The sequence below is a fragment of the Panthera onca genome, chromosome X (assembly GCF_046562875.1).
Source record: "Panthera onca isolate mPanOnc1 chromosome X, mPanOnc1 haplotype 2, whole genome shotgun sequence".
Taxonomy (NCBI): Eukaryota; Metazoa; Chordata; class Mammalia; order Carnivora; family Felidae; genus Panthera; species Panthera onca.
Window position 1 is genome coordinate 114536895 of NC_138357.1, and position 12504 is coordinate 114549398.

General features: G+C 45.0%; 1 protein-coding gene across 1 annotated transcript in view; it reads left to right on the top strand.

Moving 5' to 3' along the window:
• Positions 1–12504, top strand: part of ADGRG2 (adhesion G protein-coupled receptor G2) — a 122124-nt gene that overhangs the window by 32880 nt on the left and 76740 nt on the right. The window contains exon 2 of the mRNA XM_081792677.1: positions 8853–8895. The gene's annotated coding sequence lies outside the window, so the exon portion shown is untranslated. The remainder of the gene's footprint in view (positions 1–8852; positions 8896–12504) is intronic.

The window sequence follows — 12504 nt, forward strand, 5'->3', positions numbered from 1 at the left end:
GCATCACTTCCACAGGGAAGCCATCCGTGACCCCCTAGGTCAAATCCCACTGTCTTCACTTGGAGGTCCACATGCTTTTCTTGGTGGCACTTACCACATTTGCATTTCTTGGTGTTAATTTTTATATCACATCTTTGCTTCCCCGGCAGATGATAAGCTTCCTGAAGGCAGGACTTACTTTGCTTTCCAGTGTATCCCCACTACCTAGTATGGGGCCTGGCAAACATTTGTGGGTCACTTGAGGTCATGTATGCAAAAGCATCTTGTCTATCATAAACCATTGTACAAATGGAAGAAGTTATTACTCTTAACAGATGAGAAGGAGGAAAAGTAATTCTCTCTAAATGATGAGGCTCTATGGACAGTTTGAGAACATAGGAAGGGAAATATTAAAGATGCTTGAAGCAGTAAACTCCTCTGCTCTGCCAGAGAATGGCTTCAGGGGCTACCTGGGTGGCTCAGTCAGTGAAGCCACTGACTTTTGGTTTCGGCTCAGGTCGTGATCTCGCGGTTGTGAGATCGAGCCCTGCCTCGAGCTCTGCGCTGACAGCATGGAGACTGCTTGGGATTGTCTCTCTCCTTCTCTCTCTCTCTCTCTCTCTCTCTCTCTCTCTCTCTCTCTCTCTCCGTCTCCCCCTCTCCCCCCCCACTCGCAAGTGCCCGCTGTCTCTCCCTCTCTCTCAAAATAAACTTAAAAAAAGGACAGCGTTCAGAAATTGAGAAAAATCTTAGAAATGTGTACCAGAGGGTATACTTCCAATTTACCCTTGTTGATGGAAGCCGTTAAAATTTCTGTCCACCTCACATTTTGGTGGTCAGTTTGAAATACATTCACACATGCACCTAGAGAAGGAGAGAGCTTCTCCAAGGAATCTTAAGGGAGAGAATCCCATTTAAAACATCACACACACACACACACACACACACACACACACACACACATGAACATTTATCCAACCCTGACATCTAATTTGACCTTTCTAAAAATTAATGTAACCACAAACAAACGGCAGGTTCCAGGACACCAGGGAAAAGTAAGCTTTTAAAAAGTCTGAAAAAACATCATTCGGGGGAAAAATAAGTTAGGGAATAAAGTGCAGACTCTAAATGTGGAAGAGGAAAGAAAAGCATTTTAAGGAATGACCTTCTGGCTTCTGAGTTGTACTGAGTGGTTTGGTGTCATTAGTAAGATGATCCTATTGATTGTCTTTTATTCGTGTAGTAAACAAATGGAAATCTAAGCATTTTACCACTCACAATGCGTTGTTTCCTGTAGTTATAAATATATTTTCTGCTTACTTAGCCTCAGCAGCCACATGAGAGAAAGGGTCTTGGGCTATGCCCTTTAACCCTTGGGTGTCTGGCTTGAAAGGTCCATTTTCTTATGACACTTCCCTGCTGGCGGGTAGAGGGGAGGGCTGGAACCCCTCAGTGACCCACTCAGCAGGTCACAGTGACAAATGACTCCCCCCGGGAGATTGTCACCAGCAAATGTCCGGAGCTGGGCTGCCAACTCGGCCAAGAGTCTGCCTTCTGGCCTGCTGGTCTCCAGAAACATCTTGCCGAATCACCTTAGGAGTGGGGCCACAGACCTTGCAAGGTCTGCAGGGTCAGCTTGGTGGCTTTCAAAAGGAGTGGGTTAGAAGAAAAGGGTTGTGAATTCGAAATAGTCCAGACCAGTGGCTTGTACCAAGTGGGCCCTAAAAGGGTACTTTGTAGTACTTGTAGAAGGACAGGAAGAAAGCAAGAAGTGTGTGTGTGTGTGTGTATGTGTGTGTGTGTGTGTGTGTGTGTGTGTGTTTGGGGGGGGGTGGTAATGAAAGGAAGAAAGGGTAGAGAAGGAAGAGACAGAATGAAGAGGAAGGAAAGGAAGAAAGAAAGTATATAATTTAGCTTTTCCTGTGTAACAAAACGCCCCCAAATTTAGCGGCTTAATAAAGCCACAGCCATTTTATTAATTCTCAATTCTGGAGTCTGTAGTTGGCCTGGGCCCAGCTAGATGGTCCTGCTGGTCTCAGTTGGTCTCATTTATGCACCTGCATCAGCTGCCAGTCAGCCAGATGACTGTCCCCGGGGGTTGGCACAGTGGCGATGACTGGGCTGGTGCCTTTTGCCATGTGGCGGGCTAGCTCGGGCTTGTATATGTGCTTACACGGTGCTTTGAGAGCGCCAGGAGCAGCAAGAGGGTGCGAACTTGCGTGCTTGTATCCCATTTGCTGATGTCCTCTTGGGCAAAAGCAAGGGGCAAGGCCGGCCCACGTTCTGGGGGTGGAGAAATAGACCCTGCCTTTTGATAGGAGGCCCCGTAAAGTCGCCTTGCAAATGGACAAGCGCGCTGAGATAGCAAGCATGCATGGTGTACGTGTTTTGTACACCTCGTTTTGCAATCTACCACCAAAGAGAAGGACTAGAAATTTATTTTGCGGGCACAGTTGGCAGAGACACAACAGTGTCGAGGGTGAGGGTGAGGGTGTCACGTTGAAATAAAAAGTGCTATTAATGAATCACCAGGTTCCTATCTTGCGCACTTTATCTGTCAAATACGACTGGATAATAATGTGACTTCTTACTCATTTCCAGGGGGAACAATGAAACCTTCATGGGCAAAGGTTTCTTCATCTTTCACTCCTGACATAGGACTAAGGAACAGTTAAGTGTGTAGGACGTCTCCACTGGCAAATATATTTGGACACAGAAAGATGTTTAATGCTTCAGACTTTACTTTTAGCCCCAATATAATGTCAAATGTACAACAAAAATTTAACAAACAAAGGAAAAATTGACGTGGGGGTTTTCTTAGTTGCTTGGTAGAGCCTCTCCTACCTGTACAATGGTTTGGTTTTTGTCCCCGTTTATATATGTTTTCATTGTATTTTATCTCATTATTGAAAATACAATATCAAAACATAGTTCAAGTAGAGGGAAATGCCCAGAATTTGTTGCTACCCAGTGGAAAGGGAAGTTAAGAGTTAGAAAAAAAAAAGTATTCTTTCAGGGGCACTTGGGTGGCTCAGTCCGTTAAGTGTCCGACTCTTGATTTTGGCTTAGGTCGCAATCTCGTGGTTCGTGAGATTGTGAGATTGAGCCCCGTGTCCGGCTCTGTGCTGACGGTGCGGAGCCTGCTTGGGATTCTCTCTGTCTCCCTCTATACCTGCCCCTCCCCTGCTTGTGCTCTCTCTCTCTCTCTCTCTCAAAATAAATAAACTTAAAAAAAGTTAAAAATATTCTTTTTGTGAAACCGTAAACTAACGCTCTGAGAAAGAACTAATTGGTATGTCCTCGCAGACGTATTTACTTTTAAGGTGGTAATTATTTGTACCCTAGAGCAAGTGATGCTTTGTTCTGAACACCTTTAATTGCACCTTGTCCTGTGGAGGGCTGTGGTTGCCTCCCTCAGAGAGTTGGATCTGATTATCAGGGAGTCATTCCATGGTGGGTCCTTGGCACGCGGTCTTCTATACCGCTCTTCCAGCTCTGGACAGAGGTAACCGTCCACATTTGAGGTCTTGGAGTAATTTGGCAAATGTCAGGCTAGGTAAGGGGAGAGAAGGAAAGGAGGGACATTGTAGGACGAAGGAGAGTATGGGTACGCTGGAGAGATATTGTGGGTTTGGGTCCAGACCACCACAATAAAGCAAGTCAGATGAAGTTTTTGGTTTCCCAAGCGCATATGAAAGTTATGTGTACACTTTGTTGGAAGCGTTACGTGTTAATTGCTAAGCGTACGATAATCTCATTGCACAAAACAGCGTACGCGCCTGAATTCAAAAATACTTTATTGCTAAAAAATGCTAACCATCATCTGAGCTGTCAGCAACTTGTAATCACTGACCACAGATCACTATAACAAATACAATAATGATGAACAAGGTCGAAATATTGTGAGGATGAGCAAAACGTGACCTAGAGACAGAAAGTGAGCAAATGCTGTTGGAAGGGAGGTAGCGACAGACCTGCTTAATGCAGGATTGTCACAACCCTTCCATTTGCCACAACCCTTCAATCTGTAAACCCCAAAACCTCCCCGCAGTATCCTTGAGGCTCAATCAGGGGAAGCACAGTGAAACAAGTTAACGCCTGTTGAAGGGAAGGGCAGAGAGAACAATGGGGAGGGGTGAGAGAGGAAAGGAGTTGAGTGTAGGAAAAATAGTATGGCAGCTACTTTCCCTGGCCTGGTCTGTTCCATTTACCACAGGCACGATGAGGTCATCTCCTTAGATGTTTGAGAAAGCAATTCCACAAGCTCTGTCACTTCTGCAAAAGAACAGCGATCAACACCAGGGCATCCGTCCTCCTGTTTAACTTAAATCTTGGGCTATGGTTTAAGCCACCGTTTCTCCTCCTCTGCCCCTCGGAGAGCTGGAGAACACCTAGCTGCCTTTTTTTTTCTTTTTCCTGTGAGTGTCTCGTATACTCAGCGGCTATTAGTCATGATCCATCACGATCTCCCTGTGGACACGCAGTGTGAATTTTTCCCAGTCCATTCGCATGATGTATTTTTTAAAATTTTTTAAAATGTTTTTTATTTATTTTTGAGAGAGAGACAGACAGACAGACAGAGACAGAGCCAGAGCATGACAGGGGAAGGGGCAGAGAGAGAGGGAGATACAGAATGTGAAGCAGGCCCCAGGCTCCTAGATGTCAGCACAGAGCCCAATGCGGGGCTCGAACCCACTAACGGTGACATCATGATCTGATCCGAAGTCGGACGCTCAACCGACTGAGCCACCCGGGTGCCCCGTTCACATATTTTTAATACGTTCCATTGGTTTTCTGCTCCATCTCTCCAGGGTCCCTTCTGGCCATCCTCTGCTTTGCTCTTTATGCGTCAGGAACGTCAGCTGATTCCAAGTCCTGCCCACTCCGTGCCGGTCATGGGCTCTGTGTCTTGATTTAGGCTGTTTCCTCTCCAGAATGCTCTTTTCCATTTCTTCACGTAAAAGGGGTCGTGCACCCTTTGGGATGCGGCATGACTGTTACCTCCTCGAGGTGTTCCGTGCCTGCATCCATTTCCCTGCACTGGTTGAGTTTCCTTCCTCAGAGCTCCTGCCATGCCTGTGACAGAGTCTGCAGCCGGTTCATCTGGCACTTCCAGAAAACTCGACATTCTGGATTCAGGCTCTGAAGTTCCTCTTGGCCGGGCACCCTTCGGCAGGGTGCAGCCTGCGGAGCCATACAGAGTGGCCCTGTTATTGGCATGTAGTAGGCATTCAGTAAATGTTTGTTGCATGAATTATCTTCAGAGTTTTCCAGAGCCTCGTCACAATTTAACTCTTCTCTAGCAGTCTGTGTGGGTGAAGATCTTACTAGGTTGGGTCTGATCGGCAGTGGGACCACCGCACCGTTCTGCCATCCCTCTTTTGTTTGTGCCTCGATGGTGATACCCACTACTCTCCAGTCCAGAACCTGCATATCCCTGGCCTTCTGTGCGTGCCCACAAGCCTAACCTTCAGTGTCATCTCTGACAGTGCAATTTGCTTTTCCTACTAGTGTGGAGAAGCCTCTCTTTGTTGATTTCTTCACTCGTTCCCGATTTATCACAGCCTCTGTGTTTGGTCCTTTCTTCCATGGTGGTGTCAATGCCAGGAACCCTCTGCCATTCTCTGTCCCTCGGTCCGGGCCACTACTTAATCATTAGGTTTCAAATGACGTGCTGAGTCTTCCAGGAGGGCCTTGTGTCGCCATGTGTCGCCAGCCAGCGGGGGTTTTTCTTTTTGTTTTTTAAATTGATCCCTGGACCAGCTTCGCATTGCCCCAGAGGGCAGTGGTACAACTGCCTGGGGCTGGCTGGCTGTTACTTGTGTGCTTGGCCTCTTCTGCTGATTACCCCCAGGATGCTTGGGTCCTGTGGCCTGCACCCAGGGCCTCTGCGGTCTGTGAGCTCCGGAGTCCCGATCCTTGGATGGGGCTTGCCTCTCTCAGAGCTTACTTGACACTGGAGCGGGGCTCTGACCATATACGCAGCATTTCTTCCCACCCAAACCACTTGTCCAGTCTGCTTACCCTTTTTCTCTCCCTGCTCGCGCTGGTATTACCCTGGCTTTTAGCCAGCTTGATAAATGGAGGAAGTTGGATGTACTTCCAGCCTCCCGGATGTCATGCTCTGGGGCAGTCTGCAACCGCGGGAGGTTTCAGTTAATCCTAGCCGTCGGTGAATTTGCTGTTCTCTGAGAACTTTCTCTGTTCTGTGCCATGTCTTGCATAAGTCGATATGGTTCCTTTTGTGACTTGCCCTTTCCTTTCAGTGATGTAAGGAGCCCAAACATTGGCAGTCACTGTACCCTTCCCCCCCCCCCCCACATGGTCTCTCTTTCTTTCTAAGTGGATTAGGGCAGGGCCAGTAGACATGGCCTCCAGCTGAGCCATTGATGGCATTAGCTCCTAGTCAGCCTCCCTCCCTCTGAGCTTGATTTGGGAGCTCTTTCTGGAGAACCTCGATGTCTTGGCTGTCCTTCTCTCCTGCTTTTCCTAGCTGGAAGAAATAGATTTCATTGCATAAGCAATACACGAATATGTGTCTTGTGTTCAGCCTTTTCCCCCATCACACTGCGTTCTGTGGAGGCTTGGTGGGTTTCCTTCCAGGCTTTTTCATGTGCATTCGCACTTGCCCCTACTTAAATAAGTATGCACACGTAGAGCTTTGCTTCTTTCTTACCAGATCCTAGTTTATGTATTATTAGGAATACTTGATTTTTTTTTCTTCTGGCTTACATGTACTCACAATCTCTATATGTCAATACATGTAGGTCAACTTCATTTTCTTAAGCGTTGCATAATATTCCATAATATGGATGGACCACTATTTTTTTTTAATGTTTATTTATTTTTGAAGGAGAGAGAGAGTGTGAGCGGGGAGGGACAGAGAGAGGGAGACACAGAATCGGAAGCAGGCTCCAGGCTCCAAGCCGTCAGCACAGAGCCCGACGCAGGGCTCGAACTCACAAACCGCGAGATCGTGACCTGAGCCGAAGTCGGACGCTTAACCGACTGAGCCACCCAGGTGCCCCCGGATGGGCCATTCTTTATTTAACTGTTCATCTGCTGATGGGTGCTTAAGCTTCCCCCACACCGGAAGCTGCAACGACAGGTTTTTTGTGTGTATGTGTATCAATGTTTCTGTAGGGACAACCTCTGGAATTAGAATTTCTGAATCAAAAGCTATACACCCTTCACATTTCAAAACCTAGCTGAACTATTCTCTCAAAGTTGATGTTTCCACCAACACTGTATGTGACTGTTCATTTCTCCACATGCTCCCTAGCTCTGGATATTACTGGCCTTTAAAATTTTTTCCTCCAGTGGGCAAAACAAACCTCATTGTTGTTTGCCTTCTTTTTTTACCTGAAAGTACTCCAAAGGAGCAAAGAGAGCCTCATGTTGTTTATTAATAAACTTGGTTACCAAAAACCTTTGTGCTTTACTGTGGTTATCGATAAGGTTTTGAAGAGGCAATGTTCTTGAGTTGCGAAATTTCATCAAAATCCCTAGGTAGAAAACCCTCATTTGCACAAACGTGAAGTGAAATTATTTCCATACTCAAGTCACAGTCGATTTGTTTCTCTGTTTGATTATCTGAATGTTTTTCACTTGTTAATCCTACATTCATTCCACATTGAGCATTGGGCCATGTGTTTGCAATTTGTTCATGCTAGGACAGGATGTCATGCTTGGCCTTCGTTTTTGTCTTCTTTAAACATTGCTTAATGAAGTTTTTCTGACGTATCAGACTTTATTAAGAGCTATTTTTTTTTCTAAGATTTTATTTTTAAGTAATCTCTGTACCTAGTGTGGGGCTCGAACTCACAACCCCAAGATCAGGAGTCACATGCTCCACCAACTGAGCCACTAGGTGTCCCAAGAACTATTTTTTTTTTTTTTTTGGTAAAGAACATATCATGATCAATAGAAACTCACCATGACTCCTTATTTGTTCTTTGAATTCATATCTTGGATTCTTCGTTGAGCATTGAACTTCTGTCTGTTGACTGAAGCCAGAAGTAGGTCACTTGGTTCCAAGATCACCTATAGATTGTTTCCTCTTAACAAATCTTGATTTGAAAACCGTTATGCCTGTATTTCACATTGAGGGGACACCATTGTATGAAGTGAGTTCTCTTCTCGTATGAAGCGTATTAACTCTTCGAGTTAATAGTCATACCAGTGTTTTGGTTTCGAAGTAAAGCGTAATGGAATATTCTGAAAGATACAAGTCAGTTTGTCAACATTGCACTCTGCTTTGGGTGGGCATCCCTTTCCCTTTTGCCGGTATGCATCTGCTTTGTCCCTCACTCAGGTCATTGCCCATACTCCCACATCCCCCTTCCAATTCTGAGCCACACGTAACAGTCAATACGGTTATTTATGTGGTCCCTCTGTGGAGAAAGAATTCTGCCTCTGGCTTTAGGGGCACAAGAAACATAAATGACCCAATTCTTGGTATCAAGGAGTTTATGTTCTAGGGAAGTTAAGTCATAAAAACATAAAGAAATATCTGACAAAGCATGGTTTCTAGAAGGGACTCCCTTTCCCCGCCGACCCGGCCACTTCATTCTCCAGTGCCCCTATGATGCTGTTAATGAAGCCTGAGACTGAGCAGTCATAAACGCTACTAAAACATTAACCCGCTCCTCCCCAACAGTGGCTTTGGGCTGGTCTTCAGTTTAAAACGAGTTCCTTAAGAGCAGGGTTTGCTTCCTCCATTTCTTTTGTTAACTCTGCTTCCAAGTTCAAGCCCTGGTATATGGCAGGGTGGTCTGTGGGCCATGGCTGATGGGCTGATGGTAGCTTGAAGCATTATGGTGCCAAGAAGCCAACTTGCCATTGATCTAATTTTTTTTTTTTTTCATTTTCAGATTTGTGCAGAGTCTCCATCTTTTCTCTTGAACTTCCTGTCAGGTGAGTGAGGCTATTTCTGTGTGATAATATTGTAGAAATAATGAACATATTTGATTGTTTTTTTTTTTCCCCTCGAATGACCTCCCTTCATTTCAAATCCCCATCCCCTTAACTACTGTATTCTGTTTTGTTTTGTTTTAAACTCCTCACTCCCACTTGGAGGCTTCTTCTGTAGACATTTTCTTTTCCTCAGGGATTCTATTGTGGAACCATTTCTTCTCGCTAGTCCAGTTGTTTTTTGAGAACTTTCACTAATGGGTACAGATTTTGAAGTTATGTGGCGCAATAAACTCTGGGGAAGGAAAACGATCATTTCCAGAGAACTCTTTGGGATTTGGTTTCACTCTTTTCCCCTTTCCTTCTCCCTGGACTGACTTCTCTGTCTCCAATAGCTCTTCTCACGCATTGAAATGGACTACTGAACATTCTCTTTCTTTTTTAAAAAAACTTCATTTTGGGGAGAGAGAGAGAGAGAGAGAGCATGAGAGGGGGAGGGGCAGAGAGAGAGGAGGGACAGAGGATCCGAAGTAGGGTCTGCGCTGATAGCAGAGAGCCTGATGAGGGACTCAACTCGTGAACCGTGAGATCATGACCTGAGCTGAAGTTGGACGCTCAACTGACTGAGCCACCCAGGCGCCCCTGAACATTCTCTTTCTTACCTGAAGTGCTGTGCCCATGAAGCTTCCAAAGGCTCCTCCCAACGAGATTTCTGCTCCCAACTCTTCTACACGTAATTAAAAGAATTTTTTTTAGTGTTTATTTATTTTTGAGAGAGAGAGAGGCATAGAGAGAGGGAGACACAGAATCCGAAGCAGGCTCCAGGCTCCAAGCTGTCAGCACAGAGCCCGACGTGGGGCTCGAACCCCCGAACTGCGAGATCACGACCTGAGCTGAAGTCGGATGCTTTACCGACTGAGCCACCCAGGCACCCCTACACAGGACTTTTTAAACCTCTACTGACTTATACTTCCTGTTTCCTTTGAGACACCTAAATATTGCTTATTTCTGGTTCTTGACTGGTATAAACAATAGAAATCTTGTAACTGATACAACGGTTTATTGCTGTTAACATAAATTAGAACAATCCTATTATAATTTAAATGATAAATAATACACGTTGTTACTATGTTAAATCCCGATAAGTTATTATTGTAAATAAGGTTAAAATGTCTGAGCAAGGTCACCCAGCTAGTGAATGGCCACGCTGGGACTTGAAGCAAGAGCTGGCCCGGTGTGATGACAAAAGCAAGGAAGGACACAGAATACTGGCGGGTGGTTTGCTTTCCTTCGGCCCTCACTTCTTCTCAAATACGATCTCCTGATGATACAAACCGTGTACTTCTGCCCCACCCCTGTCCCCATCTTTCGGTGCAGATCACCATCTTGGGGAGGCTTGTAAGGAGAGTCTCCTATTTTTTTTCTCTCCATATTGATGAAATTATTGTGTAGCCACAGATTCCAGACCAAATCAATTAAAACATCTTTTTTTGAGTGCCTGCTGTGGGTGGAGTTGCATGCCGCTGGGGTGGGGGTGAGGTGGAGACTGACTCTATACGGGAGAGGATGTTGTGTTCCGGTGCCTTGTTTTTGTTTTTAGGCAAAGTTGACTCGCATGGACCATGAAGAGAAAGTTAAAAAAAAAAAGTCACTATTTATTTGGCTACACCAATGACCAGTGAATCCAAGTGCATAGTGGCTGTGAGTTCTGGAGGGCAGGAAAGATATCTGTCCTGTGTATCGTAGTATCATAAGTCCCATGTGTAGTACCTTGCATGTAACAGAACCTCAATAAAGTTCTGTAAACTAGATGAATGCTAAGAGACTTAATGACAGAGAACAAATGGAGGGAGGTGGACGGGAGATGGGCTGAATAGGGGATGGGTACTAAGGAGGGCACTTGTGATGAGCAGTGGGTATTGTACGTAAGTGAAAAATCACTAAATTCTACACCTGAAACCAATTTCACCATATATGTTAACTAGAATTTAAATAAAAACTTGAAACAACAACGTCAGCAAAACTAGGTGAATGTAGGAAATAATTCCAAAATCTTAAAGTTTATTTTTTTATTTTGAGAGGGAGAGAGCACATGTGCACACGAGCAGGGGAGGAGCAGTGAGAGAGAGAGAGAGAGAGAGAGAGAGAGAGAGAGACAGAGAATCCCAAGCAGGCTCCGTGCTGTCAGCCTAGAGCCCGACGCGGGGCTCGAGCCCACGAACCGTGAGATCGTGACCTGAGCCGAAACCAAGAGTCGGGTACTTAACCAAATGAGCCACCCAGTTGCCTCCAGATGAAGAATTTATGTCCAGAGAATTTAAGGGACGGATTAAGGTCACACTGTAGGTGGTGGAGCCTGGATTCGAAGGCAGGCGGACGGCTCTACCATGCATGCTTTTGTTCGACATATTTACCGGGCGTCGGGCGAGGAGCCTGAAGACTGAGGGGAGAGACAAAAGCAGGCTTTCGCTTTGCCTTTGGGTAATCAAGAGGATGGTGGAGTGCAGGTAGGGCAGCGGAGAAATTTGGAGATGACTGAGGGAGTTGAAAAGTAGAACGCCTCTCAGAGTTTTGTTTACTTTAAGCACACGATTTATTTCTAATCTTGCACATGTGGTATCACATTCACTTGTACTGAATAAAGCTTTTTCTCCCCCCTGCGTTAGAAAGCACTTAATGCTTCCTGAGGAAATCATTTTGCACCGTCAAGACCCAACGAATCGTGTCCTTCCATTTGCTTCTAGAGACGTGAAAGCTTCATATTACAATCATGCCATATGGTTCCCCCTTGACTTGACTTCGCTATGATAAATGACACACAAAGCTGCCATTTTGGAGTTCATATGCAGCCCTTACCGGTTAACCGAGTTTCTGTCATCGTTAGGACATGGGTGTTTGGGGGCATATGAGCGGTCATTTCTCTTTTTACAGCATTGCTGGCTTTAGTTCTTGATGACTTTATCTTCAAAACATTTTGTTGCTGAAGTTTGGAATGGTTCCTTTTGTGCTGTATTTATTCAAATTACCCCAGTTTACAAGATTTGAAACTGCTGCTAGACATTTCTGTGAGCATGGCAGAGACTTCTGTAAATAGTCTCATTTGATTTATGAAATGGGTCAAACTGTGAGGACTTTCCTTGTCAGGTTTTGGCATCAGGGTTGTCCTAGCCTGGTGAAAATGAGTTAGGTTGTGCTGTCTGTCTCTGTTCCTGGAGTGTTTGTGAGACTGAAATTCTTGTTTTTTAAACATTTGCTAGAATCACCAGTGTAAACATCTGAGACCAGACTTTTCTTTGTCTTTGGGAAATTTTTTGAGACTTAATGGTTATACATCGATTCATGTTTACTATTTCTTCTTGATTCTTTGTTGGTAAGTTGTATGTTTTACATAGGGATGTGCCCATTTCTGTCTAGATTTTCAAAATTATTGAATAAAGTTATTCCTAAGATCCTTTAATCTTGTATGTTTATAGCATTTTCAGTTATGTTGCTTTTTAAATTCTTTCCATTGGTTATTTGCTGATACTCACTCTCTCTTTTCTTCCCCCTTTGCCTCCCTCCCTCCCCTCTTAAATTTGCCAGAATTTTCTTTTCAAACACCAACCTGGGCTA